This window comes from Bufo bufo, chromosome 9 (genome assembly GCF_905171765.1).
Source record: "Bufo bufo chromosome 9, aBufBuf1.1, whole genome shotgun sequence".
Taxonomy (NCBI): Eukaryota; Metazoa; Chordata; class Amphibia; order Anura; family Bufonidae; genus Bufo; species Bufo bufo.
The window spans coordinates 85706728-85723847 of NC_053397.1; the positions used below are offsets into that span (position 1 = coordinate 85706728).

Sequence of the window (17120 nt, forward strand, 5' to 3'; positions counted from 1 at the left end):
TTTTTGTTTGTTTTTTTTCCTCTTCTAAATGTAGTTTTGAAAAAGTGCAAGCTCTTTTAACGCCTTTACTAGGAGCGATTTGTAAACATGGCATCCTCTCACAGGTGCCATGGCCGGCAGATCACGGCATCTAAACAGTGAAAAACCCAGAAACGCGTGCTTCCGGGTTATTACCAGCATCCCCCTGGGGCTAATGGGGATGCCGGCAATTCACTTTAATACGCCAGCTGAAGAGAGCCAGCGTTATTGAGCTGCAATTCTTAGCAGACCAACATAAGAAATCAGCAAATCACATATTACCATGCTCCTGTATGTAAAATTGGAGACTGTTGTAGCTTCCTACACAGGCTACAAAAACATAAAAAAAAATTACATAAATAATGAAAAATATAAACATAATGGGCATCACTGCATCCAAAAAACGCCCGTACTAATAAAATCGAAAAATATTTTTCCAATATGGCAAATGGTGAGACTAAACAAAATGTACACAGCTCCGTAAACTTAACTATAAAAAAAGTTATGGGGGTCAGAATATGCTGATGTAGAAAAAAAAAGTTTATTTTTACAGTATTTTGACATAAAAAAAAAAAAAGATACATATGTGGTATTGCTGTAATCGTGCGGACTCAGAGAATGTTGGGAACAGGTCAGTTTTGCCGTAAAGGGAACGCCGTAGGGACAAAACTCGTAAAAAGGTGGAGGAATTGCGTTCTTTTCCCAATTGCACCCCATTTGGAATTTGTTTCCCGCTACCCACTATATTGTATGCCATATTAAATGGTGGCATTAGAAAGTACTGTCCCGCAAACAACAAGCCAAACAAATTGATGGCTTCAGAAAGATAGGAAAGAAAAATGAAAACGAAAAAAACTCTAGTATCCTAAGGGTTAAGTCAGGAGTTTCACTAAAATGTCCTTTTATCTAGCAAGGTCAAGCTTGACAAGGCCACCCTGGCCTGTCCACGATCACCAGGAACGGCAATTGAAACAGACTGTTCTGATCCTAATGAAGAAGAAGATGTTGTTTGTCACAATGTATTTCCTGATCCAGAACAACTGGGAGGGTCAGCCGCACTTGCTGAGCCAATCAGATTTAGATGATCTGGCAAGAGATCTGTCATTATCTAAAGAAAAGTCAGAACTGCTAGCTTCTAGACTTGAGGAATGGAATTTGCTACAACGAGGCACCACAACTTCACACTTTCATCATCAACACACCAAGTTAGCTGCATACCATTCAATGGAAAGCGATGTCTGTTTCTGTACTGATGTAAATGGTCTTATGATGGAGTTAGATGGTACACATGTTACCGATGAATGGAGGCTATTCATAGACTCTAGCAAAACAAGTTTGAAAGCTGTCTTGTTGCCTACAATGAGACCTAATGGGATCACACCTCCATCATGAAACAAAACCTAAAAAAAATGGGTGTGCATACCCAACAAATTAGCACGAGTCCAACAACGTAGCAAAATGTAATTTATTAGATATCACTTAAAAAAATACATATAGCAAGGGGAGTAAACATGAACCAGTGTGGTAGGAAGAATATGAGGAGAGCACATGGGAAGGGGATAGTAATAATCCTATACAAGTGCAGAGAGTCATATGTGGTAATACTGAATAAAGGCTGGAACGTGCCTGGTCCACTGCACACCACCAGTATGAGGGAAAATGTGCAGGGATCAAGTAAGCACACAGCCTGCAAGTGTAACAGCAGTACTGCACAGGGTTTACAGAATGTAAATACAATCACAGTCAACAAGTTACAAAGTTAATCAAACAAGATAGTGATCCCCTTCCCAGTGTCACCTCACCTGCCCAACGCGTTTCGCCAAACAGGCTTCGTCAGGGAGTACATGGCAATAGGAAGTTTGCAGTTTAAATAGTGAGCATAATGACACTGATCACAAACACCAGGGAGCTTGAGGCGTGCCCTGATGACGTCACAGATCACATGATGAAATCCAAGATGGAAATGGAGGCGTGTCCAGTGACGTCACCGATCACATGGTAAAATCCAAGGAGCGTATTTGGTTTAAATCCATCATTGTGAAAAGCTAATAGGCTCAACATGGAGGCGTGTCCAGTGAGGTCACTGGTCACATGGCAAAATCCAAGGAGTGTGATTGGTTTAAATCCATCATTGTAAAAAGCTAATGGACTCAACATGGAGGCGTGTCCAGTGAGGTCACCGGTTACATGGTAAAATCCAAGGAGCGTGATTGGTTTAAATCCATCATTGTGAAAGGCTAATGGACTGAACAATTTCACATATAAAATACTGAATCAAATCGTATGATATGCTATCCATACGTCTGGCTGTCAGGTGGCTTACAATTTTCCTCCCGTTATCGTTCTTACTCATACAAAGAATGCCCTTAATAAAAATGATCGCTACAGAGTGACACGCATGCGTCAAATCCTCCGGTCACATGATCACTCAGAGGACACCTTAATGATAGATATCTATAGCGGAACAATGCATGTGCATCGAGCCGTCCGATCGCGTGATCAGTCACGTGATTGCTCGTGCCATCCCATCATGCATTGTGATGGAAATAAAGTGACAAAGAAAAAGAGAGTGTGAACCAATAAGAACCAAAGTGAGATATCGGTGTACATGCCGTGAGAGTGAAAAACCCGCAAAAGTGCATAGTGAAGTAGAGTTGTTGCGATACCAAATTTTTGATTCGGTTTCGATACCATGAAAAAGTATTGCGATACTCGATACCATTCGATACCACGCGAAAAAAATAAACAAAAAAAGCCACGTGCATTCCTCATTTTTAAAAATGGCGAATCGCGCAGTTTTTATTTTATTTTTTCTGTTCCGGCATTCACCACCTAGATTTTTTTTTTATATTTTAATAGTTTGGACTTTTCTGACGTGGCGATGTAATATGTTTATTTATATATTTTATATGTGAAATTGGGAAAAGGGGGGTGATTTATACTTCATATTTTAGTGTTTTTTTTTTTTTCACTTTTTATTTAATAACTATTTCCCCCCTTAGGGGCTAGAACCTGGGATCTTTCATCCCTTTTCCTATTCACCCTGATAGATCTCTATCAGGGTGAATAGGACTCCACACTGTCCCTGCTGCTCTGTGCTTTGTGCACACAGCATCAGGGATGTTACCATGGCAACCAGGGCTTCTGTAGCGTCCTGGCTGCCATGGTAACCGATCGGAGCCCCAGGCTTACACAGCTGGGGCTCCGATCAGAAGCTGCCACTGCACCACCAATGAGGGGGAGTGGAGAGGTCCCTGTGGCCACTGCCACCAATGATTTTAATACTGGAGGGTTGAGAGGGGCCGGCGCACTGTGCCACCAATGATTTTAATGGGATGGGGGGATTGAGGGGGGGGACACACTGCACCACCAATGATTTTACCCCTTTATACAGGAGGCGGGTACTAGCAGATCAGCGGCAGTTAACTGCCGCTGATCGCAGCTCCCTGTCAGGGGCAGGGTGCCGGCAATGCGATTCTGCTGCCGGCACCCGCCTCCTGTATGTGTTAAAGACTGACTACTGTATAGGAGTCCAGACTTTCACTATTAGGCCACACAGAGCGGCGCCCAGCGATGTCTCAGCACTCACCATTTAGTCCTGGGCGCCGCTCCGTTCGCCCGCAGTGCCCCATTACTGTCTCCTCTCCTGCTCCACATGCTGCTGATTACTATCGGAGCGATGGGAGGAGACATCAGCTTCACTAGTGGGCGTTCCTTCTCCCTGGCTGTAGCGCTGTCCAATCGCAGCGCAGGGAAAAGGAACGCCCACTAGTGAAGCTGATGTCTCCTCCCATCGCTCCGATAGTAATCCTATCATTGGTGGCGCAGTGCGCCCGCCCCTCTCTTCTCATTGCCGCCCCTCCTCCACCCCCTTTCTTCTCATTGCCGCCCCTCCTCCGCCCCTCTCTTCTCATTGCCTCCCCTCCTCCGCCCCTCTCTTCTCATTGGTTGCAGCGGCAGCAGCACAGGGGGAGGGAGGACAGCTTCCTTCTCCCCGTGCTGCTGAGAGAGAACATGAGCGCGCCGATATCAGCGCGCTCATGTTCAGAGATACTAGACTGCGCAGAAGCGCAGCCCAGTATTGAAAAAACGGAAATCCCGGTATCGTATCGCTACCGGGACAAAAGTATCGATTGGGTATCGAAATTTCGATACCCGCAACAACCCTATAGTGAAGTACTTACCATTAACTGAAAATTAAACATGTGAGTAAAGCAATAATCAACGTGTGTAATATTAATACAAAAAATGTGTAACCATAATAACATTTGTATAAAAAGGTGTAAAAAAATAATATATATATATATATATATATATGAAGAGGCAGCACTTCCAGTATAGCGTAAACGGGTGAGGACCCCAAATTTATTAAAGCGACGTTTCGGCCTGCTCAATGAGGCCTTTCTCAAGCTTGAGAAAGGCCTCATTGAGCAGGCCGAAACGTTGCTTTAATAAATTTGGGGTCCTCACCCGTTTACGCTATACTGGAAGTGCTGCCTCTTCATTCATCTGATATACTTCGTGGAGGAAGAGCCGACCTCTGTGGGGATTTGCACCCGGTACACCTAATCTGACTGTGCTGCTGCACTATTTGTGATATATATATATATATATATATATATATATATATATATATATATATATAATATTTATTCACCTAAAGAATTATTAGGAACACCTGTTCTATTTCTCATTAATGCAATTATCTAGTCAACCAATCACATATCACATGGCAGTTGCTTCAATGCATTTAGGGGGGTGGTCCTGGTCAAGACAATCTCCTGAACTCCAAACTGAATGTCAGAATGGGAAAGAAAGGTGATTTAAGCAATTTTGAGCGTGGCATGGTTGTTGGTGCCAGACGGGCCGGTCTGAGTATTTCACAATCTGCTCAGTTACTGGGATTTTCACGCACAACCATTTCTAGGGTTTACAAAGAATGGTGTGAAAAGGGAAAAACATCCAGTATGCGGCAGTCCTGTGGGCAAAAATGCCTTGTGGATGCTAGAGGTCAGAGGAGAATGGGCCGACTGATTCAAGCTGATAGAAGAGCAACGTTGACTGAAATAACCACTCGTTACAACCGAGGTATGCAGCAAAGCATTTGTGAAGCCACAACACGCACAACCTTGAGGCGGATGGGCTACAACAGCAGAAGACACCACCGGGTACCACTCATCTCCACTACAAATAGGAAAAAGAGGCTGCAATTTGCACGAGCTCACCAAAATTGGACTGTTGAAGACTGGAAAAATGTTGCCTGGTCTGATGAGTCTCGATTTCTGTTGAGACATTCAAATGGTAGAGTCCGAATTTGGCGTAAACAGAATGAGAACATGTATCCATCCTCTGATGGCTACTTCCAGCAGGATAATGCACCATGTCACAAAGCTCTAATCATTTCAAATTGGTTTCTTGAACATGACAATGAGTTCACTGTACTAAAATGGCCCCCACAGTCACCAGATCTCAACCCAATAGAGCATCTTTGGGATGTTGTGGAACGGGAGCTTCGTGCCCTGGATGTGCATCCCTCAAATCTCCATCAACTGCAAGATGCTATCCTATCAATATGGGCCAACATTTCTAAAGAATGCTATCAGCACCTTGTTGAATCAATGCCACCACACACTTCACAAATAACGAGGCAGCACTTCCAGCTTTAGGTGGTAGGGTGAAGACCCCAAAACTTTAATCCCAGCAACGTTTCGGCCTGCTCAATGAGGCCTTTATCAAGCTACATAACAGTGCATACAACCAGGTATAAATACCCACAGTTCAATAGGTGCCAAATACAATCCGTGAATACACATGTCATCAATTAGATCACATGATCATTAACCCCATCATCACATGACACTATGTGTGTGATATACATTACTTAATACATCCATACAAAAGTTACAAAAGTTATAAGTGATCATACTTCATTGTTATAAAGTGTACACTCCAATTTACATATGTGTCTTATATTTTGTTACACATAATACGTGTCCCTTACGTGCATACTCCAGATCGTGAATCTGGTACATAAGTGTTCAGTGCATAAAGAGTTAAAATCCATTGTTAATGATGCAACTGCATCATATCTAAAATGAAAAGCAGTGGGACTCACCGCCCGTGGACCCGCCGAGCCAGCCAGCGTTAGCGTCCCTCCTTCAGCAGTGCGCATGCGCCGGGCCAGACGTCTCTCACCCCACCCCTGTCAACGCCGCGCACCTACGCACATACTCCATGGACAACAGCGTAATCCAATGGAGCGCATCGCAGGCACAGCAGCAGAGAGGGGAAGGGCAAGGTCATGTGACACGACAGCAGGCGTGTTCAGTATCCATGGAGATGTGGGATATGTATCCCAATGCGGTGAATGGCGGAAGTGTCAGGAACGGCACACAATGCACAAGAATGCATGTCATAGTACATTCTTAACATCAGTACGTGGGGATGGCCGGGGGCAGCAGCAATCACACTCGGCCCTAGCCAGAGGCGATCCCAGCATCCCCACCGGCCCCCCACTAAACTGCAGGATAGTTTCGTGCAGCTCCAATGGGACAAACCCTTCCCATCTACTCGCAGCAAAAGTAATGATACATGTGTATAGCAACTGGCATCCAGGCTTGTGGCCAGTAACATGGCATACACCGTCTCCGAGAATATTACTAGCTGTAAGATAACATGCCGAGATAAATAAACATATTGTGCACCATGTAGCCCACTCCAGCACACATCAGCCACCGTCCGCCAATTCATCTCACAGTGGTCACTTCCTCACTAGCGTATTCAGGGGGTCCACATGCGGCTCCATCCATACTACAGACAAAGGGTCATTAGGCTCATCCAGAAGTTATCTGAAATAAATGAAAATTGTATAAACATACAAGAGATGCAATAAGTTCAAAAAAGCCAGCACTGTTATACATCCCCCAAACCAGACCAGATGACCAAGATCCCCCATGTTCAATAAGCTAACTACACATTCCCTATCCACACAGTTCCCATCTACATTCTGCATTGAGGCCATCAGGCTTCAATGTGTGTAACCTATGGATCCACATAATCTCACGTTGTTTCAACAATCTCTCCCTATTGCCTCCCCTTTTGAGTGGGGGGGATATGATCTATAACCCTGAACTTGAGGTCCTGCGCGCTGCTGAAGGAGGGACGCTGACGCTGGCTGGCCCGGCGGGTCCACGGGCGGTGAGTCCCACTGCTTTTAATTTTAGATATGATGCAGTTGCATCATTAACAATGGATTTTAACTCTTTATGCACTGAACACTTATGTACCAGATTCACGATCTGGAGTATGCACGTAAGGGACACGTATTCTGTGTAACAAAATATAAGACACATGTAAATTGGAGTGTACACTTTATAACAATGAAGTATGATCACTTATAACTTTTGTATGGATGTATTAAGTAATGTATATCACACACATAGTGTCATGTGATGATTGGGTTAATGATCATGTGACCTAATTAATGACATGTGTATTCACTGATTGTATTTGGCACCTATTGAACTGTGGGTATTTATACCTGGTTGTATGCACTGTTATGTAGCTTGATAAAGGCCTCATTGAGCAGGCCGAAACGTTGCTGGGATTAAAGTTTTGGGGTCTTCACCCTACCACCTAAAGCTGGAAGTGCTGCCTCGTTATTTGTGAAGTATATATCGTGGAGGAGGGGCCGGCCTCTGTGGGGAATTGCACCCAGTTTACTACGTCTGACTGTGCTGCTGCGATATTTGTGAATATATATATATATATATATATATCTTTATACACATACATACATCTGATGAATGTCCATATGCTCATAAAAACCTCCATATTGTTAATGTGCATAATTAATAATAATGTACCATTATTATATACGTGAATAATACTAAAATAGACATATATTTTAGGGGGGTCGATCGGCCCTTTCTGGGGGGTCGCCTGAGGCTTATCGTAAAAACTCAAATCCGATGGTATATTCTAACCCCCAGGCGTTCCCATGGTGACAGGGACGCTTGCCTGGGGGTTAGAATATACAGGGCCACGCCGCTCACAGCAGTATATTTATAAACTAATCAGTAACTACTTTAACTTTAATCATTGCTCATTGCTGAGCTCTTTACTTGGATTATAATTTATTTGGATATGGGATATCTTACTTTGTCTTAGCTCCGGTAATAGCAGGCAGTGCGGGGGGCGGCGCTCACTCACTGACGTCACGTGCCTGCTCCGCCTGCCACGCACAGCATCCGCTTGTGTGAACCCAGCCTTATACAAAGAAAAAGAGGAGGGGAAAAGTGATAGGAAACAGGGAAGGAAAAAGGGGCGGAAAGAAAAAGAGAGAAGAAATAGAGGGGGGGGGGGGAATTATGGCAGTTGTGTGTGTGTGTGTGTGTGTGTGTGTGTGTGTGTGTGTGTGTGTGTGTGTGTGTAAAAAAAAATAAAAAATAAAAAAAATTATATATATATATATATATATATATATATATATATATATATATATATACAGTACAGACCAAAAGTTTGGACACACCTTCTCATTCAAAGAGTTTTCTTTATTTTCATGACTATGAAGGCATCAAAACTATGAATTAACACATGTGGAATTATATACATAACAAACAAGTATGGCACAACTGAAAATATGTCCTATTCTAGGTTCTTCAAAGTAGCCACCATTTGCTTTGATTACTGCTTTGCACACTCTTGGCATTCTCTTGATGAGCTTCAAGAGGTAGTCACCTGAAATGGTCTTCCAACAGTCTTGAAGGAGTTCCCAGAGATGCTTAGGACTTGTTGGCCCTTTTGCCTTCACGCTGCGGTCCAGCTCACCCCAAACCATCTCGATTGGGTTCAGGTCCGGTGACTGTGGAGGCCAGGTCATCTGGCGCAGCACCCCATCACTCTCCTTCATGGTCAAATAGCCCTTACTTTCAAAGTTTTCCCAATTTTTCGGCTGACTGACTGACCTTCATTTCTTAACCACCTCAGCCCCCAGTGCTTAAACACCCTGAAAGACCAGGCCACTTTTTACACTTCTGACCTACACTACTTTCACCATTTATTGCTCGGTCATGCAACTTACCACCCAAATGAATTTTACCTCCTTTTCTTCTCACTAATAGAGCTTTCATTTGGTGGTATTTCATTGCTGCTGACATTTTTACTTTTTTTGTTATTAATCGAAATTTAACGATTTTTTTGCAAAAAAATGACATTTTTCACTTTCAGTTGTAAAATTTTGCAAAAAAAACTACATCCATATAGAAATTTTGCTCTAAATTTATAGTTCTACATGTCTTTGATAAAAAAAAAATGTTTGGGTAAAAAAAAAATGGTTTGGGTAAAAGTTATAGCGTTTACAAACTATGGTACAAAAATGTGAATTTCCGCTTTTTGAAGCAGCTCTGACTTTCTGAGCACCTGTCATGTTTCCTGAGGTTCTACAATGCCCAGACAGTACAAACACCCCACAAATGACCCCATTTCTGAAAGTACACACCCTAAGGTATTCGCCGATGGGCATAGTGAGTTCATAGAACTTTTTATTTTTTGTCACAAGTTAGCGGAAAATGATGATTTTTTTTTTTTTTTTTTTTTTTTTTTTTTTCATACAAAGTCTCATATTCCACAAACTTGTGACAAAAAATAAAAACTTCCATGAACTCACTATGCCCATCAGCGAATACCTTGGGGTCTCTTCTTTCCAAAATGGGGTCACTTGTGGGGTAGTTATACTGCCCTGGCATTCTAGGGGCCCAAATGTGTGGTAAGTAGGTAAATGACCTGTGAAATCCGAAAGGTGCTCTTTGGAATGTGGGCCCCTTTGCCCACCTAGGCTGCAAAAAAGTGTCACACATCTGGTATCTCTGTATTCAGGAGAAGTTGAGGAATGTGTTTTGGGGTGTCTTTTTACATATACCCATGCTGGGTGAGATAAATATCTTGGTCAAATGCCAACTTTGTATAAAAAAATGGGAAAAGTTGTCTTTTGCCAAGATATTTCTCTCACCCAGCATGGGTATATGTAAAATGACACCCCAAAACACATTCCCCAACTTCTCCCGATTACGGAGATACCAGATGTGTGACACTTTTTTGCAGCCTAGGTGGGCAAAGGGGCCCATATTCAAAAGAGCACCTTTCGGATTTCACAGGTCATTTTTTACAGAATTTGATTTCAAACTCCTTACCACACATTTGGGCCCCTAGAATGCCAGGGCAGTATAACTACCCCACAAGTGACCCCATTTTGGAAAGAAGAGACCCCAAGGTATTCGCTGATGGGCATAGAGAGTTCATGGAACTTTTTATTTTTTGTCACAAGTTAGTGGAATATGAGACTTTGTATGAAAAAAAAAATAAAAAAAAAAATAAGCATTTTTCACTAACTTGTGACAAAAAATAAAAAATTCTAGGAACTCGCCATGCCCCTCACGGAATACCTTGGGGTGTCTTCTTTCCAAAATGGGGTCACTTGTGGGGTAGTTATACTGCCCTGGCCTTTTCCAGGGGCCCTAATGTGTGGTAAGTAGGTAAATGACCTGTGAAATCCTAAAGGTGCTCTTTGGAATATGGGCCCCTTTGCCCACCTAGGCTGCAAAAAAGTGTCACACATGTGGTATCGCCGTATTCAGGAGAAGTTGGGGAATGTGTTTTGGGGTGTCATTTTACATATACCCATGCTGGGTGAGAGAAATATCTTGGCAAAAGACAACTTTTCCCATTTTTTTAATACAAAGTTGGCATTTGACCAAGATATTTCTCTCACCCAGCATGGGTATATGTAAAATGACACCCCAAAACACATTCCCCAACTTCTCCTGAGTACGGCGATACCAGATGTGTGACACTTTTTTGCAGCCTAGATGCGCAAAGGTGCCCAAATTCCTTTTAGGAGGGCATTTTTAGACATTTGGATACCAGACTTCTTCTCACGCTTTGGGGCCCCTAGAATGCCAGGGCAGTATAAATACCCCACATGTGACCCCATTTTGGAAAGAAGACACCCCAAGGTATTCAATGAGGGGCATGGCGAGTTCATAGAAATTTTTTTTTTTTGGCACAAGTTAGCGGAAATTGATATTTTTAATTTTTTTTCTCACAGTCTCCCGTTCCGCTAACTTGGGACAAAAATTTCAATCTTTCATGGACTCAATATGCCCCTCACGGAATACCTGGGGGTGTCTTCTTTCCGAAATGGGGTCACATGTGGGGTATTTATACTGCCCTGGCATTCTAGGGGCCCTAAAGCGTGAGAAGAAGTCTGGAATATAAATGTCTAAAAAATTTTACGCATTTGGATTCCGTGAGGGGTATGGTGAGTTCATGTGAGATTTTATTTTTTGACACAAGTTAGTGGAATATGAGACTTTGTAAGAAAAAAAAAAAAAAATTCCGCTAACTTGGGCCAAAAAAATATCTGAATGGAGCCTTACAGGGGGTTGATCAATGACAGGGGGGTTGATCAATGACAGGGGGGTTGATCAATGACAGGGGGGTTGATCAATGACAGGGGGGTTGATCAATGACAGGGGGGTTGATCAATGACAGGGGGGTGATCAATGACAGGGGGGTGATCAGGGAGTCTATATGGGGTGATAACCACAGTCATTGATCACGCCCGTGTAAGGCTTCATTCAGACGTCCGGATGCGTTTTGCGGATCCGATCCATCTATCAGTGCATCCGTAAAAATCATGCGGACGTCTGAATGGAGCTTTACAGGGGGGTAATCAATGACAGGGGGGTAATCAATGACAGGGGGGTGATCAGGGAGTCTATATGGGGTGATCACCACAGTCATTGATCATGCCCCTGTAAGGCTTCATTCAGACGTCCGGATGCGTTTTGCGGATCCGATCCATCTATCAGTGCATCCGTAAAAATCATGCGGACATCTGAATGGAGCTTTACAGGGGGGTAATCAATGACAGGGGGGTGATCACCACAGTCATTGATCATGCCCCTGTAAGGCTTCATTCAGACGACCGGATGCGTTTTGCGGATACGATCCATGTATCAGTGCATCCGTAAAAATCATGCGGACATCTGAATGGAGCTTTACAGGGGGGTGATCAGGGAGTCTATATGGGGTGATCACCACAGTCATTGATCATGCCCCTGTAAGGCTTCATTCAGACGTCCGGATGCGTTTTGCGGATCCGATCCATCTATCAGTGGATCCGTAAAAATCATGCGGACGTCTGAATGGAGCTTTACAGGGGGGTAATCAATGACAGGGGGGTAATCAATGACAGGGGGGTGATCAGGGAGTCTATATGGGGTGATCACCACAGTCATTGATCACGCCCCTGTAAGGCTTCATTCAGACGTCCGGATGCGTTTTGCGGATCCGATCCATCTATCAGTGGATCCGTAAAAATCATGCGGACGTCTGAATGGAGCTTTACAGGGGGTTGATCAATGACAGGGGGGTAATCAATGACAGGGGGGTGATCAGGGAGTCTATATGGGGTGATTAGGGGTGATTAGGGGTGATTAGGGGTGATCAGGGGCTAATAAGGGGTTAATAAGTGACGGGGGGGGGGTGTAGTGTAGTGTAGTGGTGCTTGGTGCTACTTTACTGAGCTACCTGTGTCCTCTGGTGGTCGATCTAAACAAAGGGGACCACCAGAGGACCAGGTAGCAGGTATATTAGACGCTGTTATCAAAACAGCGTCTAATATACCTGTTAGGGGTTAAAAAAAACACATCTCCAGCCTGCCAGCGAACGATCGCCGCTGGCAGGCTGGAGATCAACTCTCTTACCTTCCGTTCCTGTGAGCGCGCGCGCCTGTGTGCGCGCGTTCACATGAAGTCTTGCGTCTTGCGAGATGACGCGTATATGCGTGACTGTGCGCAGCGCTGCCACCTCCGGAACGCGATCCTGCGTTAGGCGGTCCGGAGGTGGTTAAAGTAATGATGGCCACTCGTTTTTCTTTACTTAGCTGCTTTTTTCTTGCCCCATAATACAAATTCTAACAGTCTATTCAGTAGGACTATCAGCTGTGTATCTACCTGACTTCTTCTCAACGCAACTGCTGGTCCCAACCCCATTTATAAGGCAAGAAATCCCACTTATTAAACCTGACAGGGCACACCTGTGAAGTGAAAACCATTTCAGGGGACTACCTCTTGAAGTTCATCAAGAGAATGCCAAGAGTGTGCAAAGCAGTAATCAAAGCAAAAGGTGGCTACTTTGAAGAACCTAGAATATGACATATTTTCAGTTGTTTCACACTTGTTTGTTATGTATATAATTCCACATGTGTTAATTCATAGTTTTGATGCCTTCAGTGTGAATCTACAATTTTCATAGTCATGAAAATAAAGAAAACTCTTTGAATGAGAAGGTGTGTCCAAACTTTTGGTCTGTACTGTATGTGTGTGTGTGTATGTATGTGTATATATATATATATATATATATATATATATATTATATAATATATATATATATATATATATATATATATATATATATATATATATATATAATTATTTTTTTTTTTTTTCATATTCTAATTTGTTAGTCATAGGGTGTATGCATGCATACCTTTTTGGCTGCAACCAAAGCCTACAACTCTAGGGAACCCTGATTTATATTACTGAATCATATTTGTATTTATAAAAATGGAACAAAGCTGTTGTATTCATTTAGCCCATGAAGGGACAGCGTACCTAGTTTGTGAATCCATCGAGTTTCCATTTGTGTCAGCTTTCTTTTCCAGTCTCCTCCACGATTCGTAAAATATACGCGATCAATTGCTCTAACTTGTAATGGGGTAGAATCACTCTGGTGTTGTAGCCTAAAGTGTCGGGGTATTGGTTTCAAAAGGGAAGTAAATTATTCATCCTTAGCGGATGTGATATCCAGCACATGTTCCCGTACTCTTCGACGGAATTCCCGGGAAGTCATACCAATGTAGATTTTTCCACAGGGGCATGTTGCATGATAGATGACTCCTGTGGTCGTGCAATCCATTTTGTGAGTAATCTTATAGGTGTTGTGTCCAGTCCCATCCTGGAAGGAATCCCATTTAATTATTTTGGGACATGCTACACATTTCCCACACGGGGAGCAGCCCCATTTTGGGCCTTTTGATCCAAATATCCTACCGGGTTGCTCACCTTAAGTGACTTCTGACCAACATATCGCGTAGATTCTGTGATCTCCTGTAAGTTATGGAGGGTCGTGGAGATAAATGTTCCTGTAGGGTCTCATTGGACAACAAAATTGACCACTGCCACCAATAATGGTGGGGGGAGGAGGGGGACCCTGTGGCCACTGCCACCAATGATTAATACTGGGGGGAGGGGGGGGGCGCACTGCCCACTGCCACCAATGCAGAGACTGAAGAACAGTACCGGCACCTGACCTCTGAGAGGACGCTGTGATCCGCGCAATTAACCCCAAATAGGCAGATCTACTTAAAGACATATATTAGGAAAAGTACTTTTTTCCTGCCTCCCACACAGTAGTAGAAAATACATGCAGAGTGGCCAACCCCTTTAAGTATTCCCAGCGCCTAAACCAGTTAAACTTCTGAGGCATCAAAACTTTTCTGAAAAGACAGTTACCTTTTTTAAGTGGCATTACATGTAATTCTGGAGGTTAATATCTGCAGATTTTCAACCAGCCTAACTGAGCTGCGGGTGTTGTGAATGTATTTTTTTAAATGTATGCCGTGTATACATATAATTCTATAGTTTTATTTATTTTTTATTAATAACTTTGCAACAATATTCAAACTGAGATATTCATAGAAAGCAATAGCATTTTGATATCTATATAATTCCAACCACATATTTTGTCTACGTTTCCATATTTATACCCGTTAGATCGAAACGCGTTTGGTGCGTTACCGCTTTTATTTATTTTCATCTGGACATCTTTTCCCTTTTTTTCTTCTGAATAAAGTGTACATGATGTGAAGCCTAATGATGGTCTTGTGTTGGTAGAACGTTTATTATCACTGTGTATATGGCCAATATGAATGCCCGTTCGGTCTACAGCATGGCGCTAATAAGGAATAACCTATGTGTCCTGGCCATGGCAGAATATCGCAGTGCGCTCCCCAGCATTCCCCGCTGCTAAGCTGTCTCATTTAGTAGCACATCCTCGACTTTGAATCCCATTTCCCTTTTAATCTGCATAGCATCTGCATATATTTGTGGGGGATCTGCCTCCTCTGTGTTTGCAGTGAATGACAGCTGCCAGCAGCTTTCCGCATGCTATTACAATATGCAAAACTACTGAAAAGAGCCGCGGATTTGTTTCAACTATTCTGCAGGAGACTCCTTTCATTAGAGTGAAGCCTTTCAAAGCTGCCTTTGTGATTTTTGTGATATGTTATTTTGTACATTTTGAGTTCCAGATTTTGCGTTCACAGTTGGGCTGCGCAGGATAATTCTTTTTTGCCGTGTATATAACCCCAGACTGGATAAGGGATTTCTTTTCACATAACAGACCTCACCTGGACTCATTTTTCGCTTTCTGCACACATGTACTTTGCACATGTGACTTGTGCTTAGTTATTGGTTTCTTCTCTACCTTTTTACGACCTCTTCCTATTTTTGTTAAAGGGGGTTAATAGGCTACAGATTTTGAGGACTTATCCTCAGGAGAGGTCACTAGTATCAGATTGCTGGGGGTCCGACCCCTGGCATCTCGGCATTGCGGAGCTTGTGTGAGTGCTGCATCCTTTTCCGTTTTTACCTGCACGCTCTCTACTTTGTAGCGTTAGTCCAGTGTTATTACAACTGTTCATCCCATTTGAAGTGAACGGGAGGGGAAGCTGTAATTAAACTGAAGAGGACACAGTGATTGCACGAGTGCCGCAGACCCTTCATACACCTGATGGGCAGAGGTGCCAGGGGTTGGCCCCTGCCAATCTGATATTGGTGACCTATACTGAGGATAAGCCATCAATATCATTAGTCCGGACAACCCCTTTAAGATTTAGTGTATATGCTGCGAATCTCCCTTTTGTACACGCTAAAGTTATCTGTAGGCATGGCAGAGAACCCCAGTAAATATTGTATACTTATATTTTTTAACATAGCCTTTGGTTGATGGATGCCGCTGTAAGACCTCAGTCACAGGCATCAGTTGAATGTGTGTCACAAGGTTTTCAGTAGCTTTTCTCTTAAACAGATGCCATTCAAGACCATGAGTGATAGATGCCACTGTTCAGTGTCCGTTACTGGCAGCTTCCTGGCACATTTGTGTATTAACCTGAAACATATACCCAATAATGCCCTTGTCAGCCGGCCAAGCACAGAACCTCCAGGTCTGACTATGTGATGACTACTGGCTTCTCTTTCCCATCTGAATCTCCAGATTTAGGCTACTTTCATACTTGCGCTTTCCATTTCCGCTATTGAGATCCTTCATTGGATCTCAATAGCGGCGGAAACGCTTTCGTTTTGTCCCCATTCATTGTCAATGGGGACAAAACTGAACTGAATGAAACGGAATCCACCAAAATGCATTCCGTTCCGTTTGGTTGCGTCCCCATCGCAGACGGACTAATGCTGTAACAGCGTTTTTCTGTCCGTGATGTGGTGTGGAAGAAGACTGATCCGTTCTGACACACAATGTAAGTCAATGGGGACGAATCCGTTTTCTCTGGCACAGTAGAAAACTGACCCATCCCCCATTGACTTTTAGTGGTGTTCATGACTGATCCGTCTTGGCTATTTTAAAGATAATACAATCGGATCCGTTCATAACGGATGCAGGCGGTTGTATTATCAGAGCGGAAGCGTTTTTGCTCATCCATGACAGATCCAGCAAAAAGGTTGGTGTGAAAGTAGCCTTACTGGTAGCACCCTTGGCTGTGTTTTTTTTTCTTCCCTAGAAGACGTATAGTCCTTGCTACATGTCTGGGGACTGGAGCACAGTCACTTTACTTGTAGAGGTGTTGCATGCGGAGGATTGCGGATATTCCGTTCACAGGGGTATGCACTATATATATATATATTTTTTTAAAGGGTTTATCCCATGACTAATGTACAAAATGAAAATTAGACAACATATCGTGCATGACAATCTCTTTCTAACAAAGGTAGAACCAGCCCTGAACTTCACATGGATCTAGA

General features: G+C 43.2%; 1 protein-coding gene across 2 annotated transcripts in view; it reads left to right on the forward strand.

Moving 5' to 3' along the window:
• NEK7 (NIMA related kinase 7) overlaps nt 1-17120 on the forward strand; it is a 132469-nt gene that overhangs the window by 56564 nt on the left and 58785 nt on the right. The window lies entirely within an intron of this gene.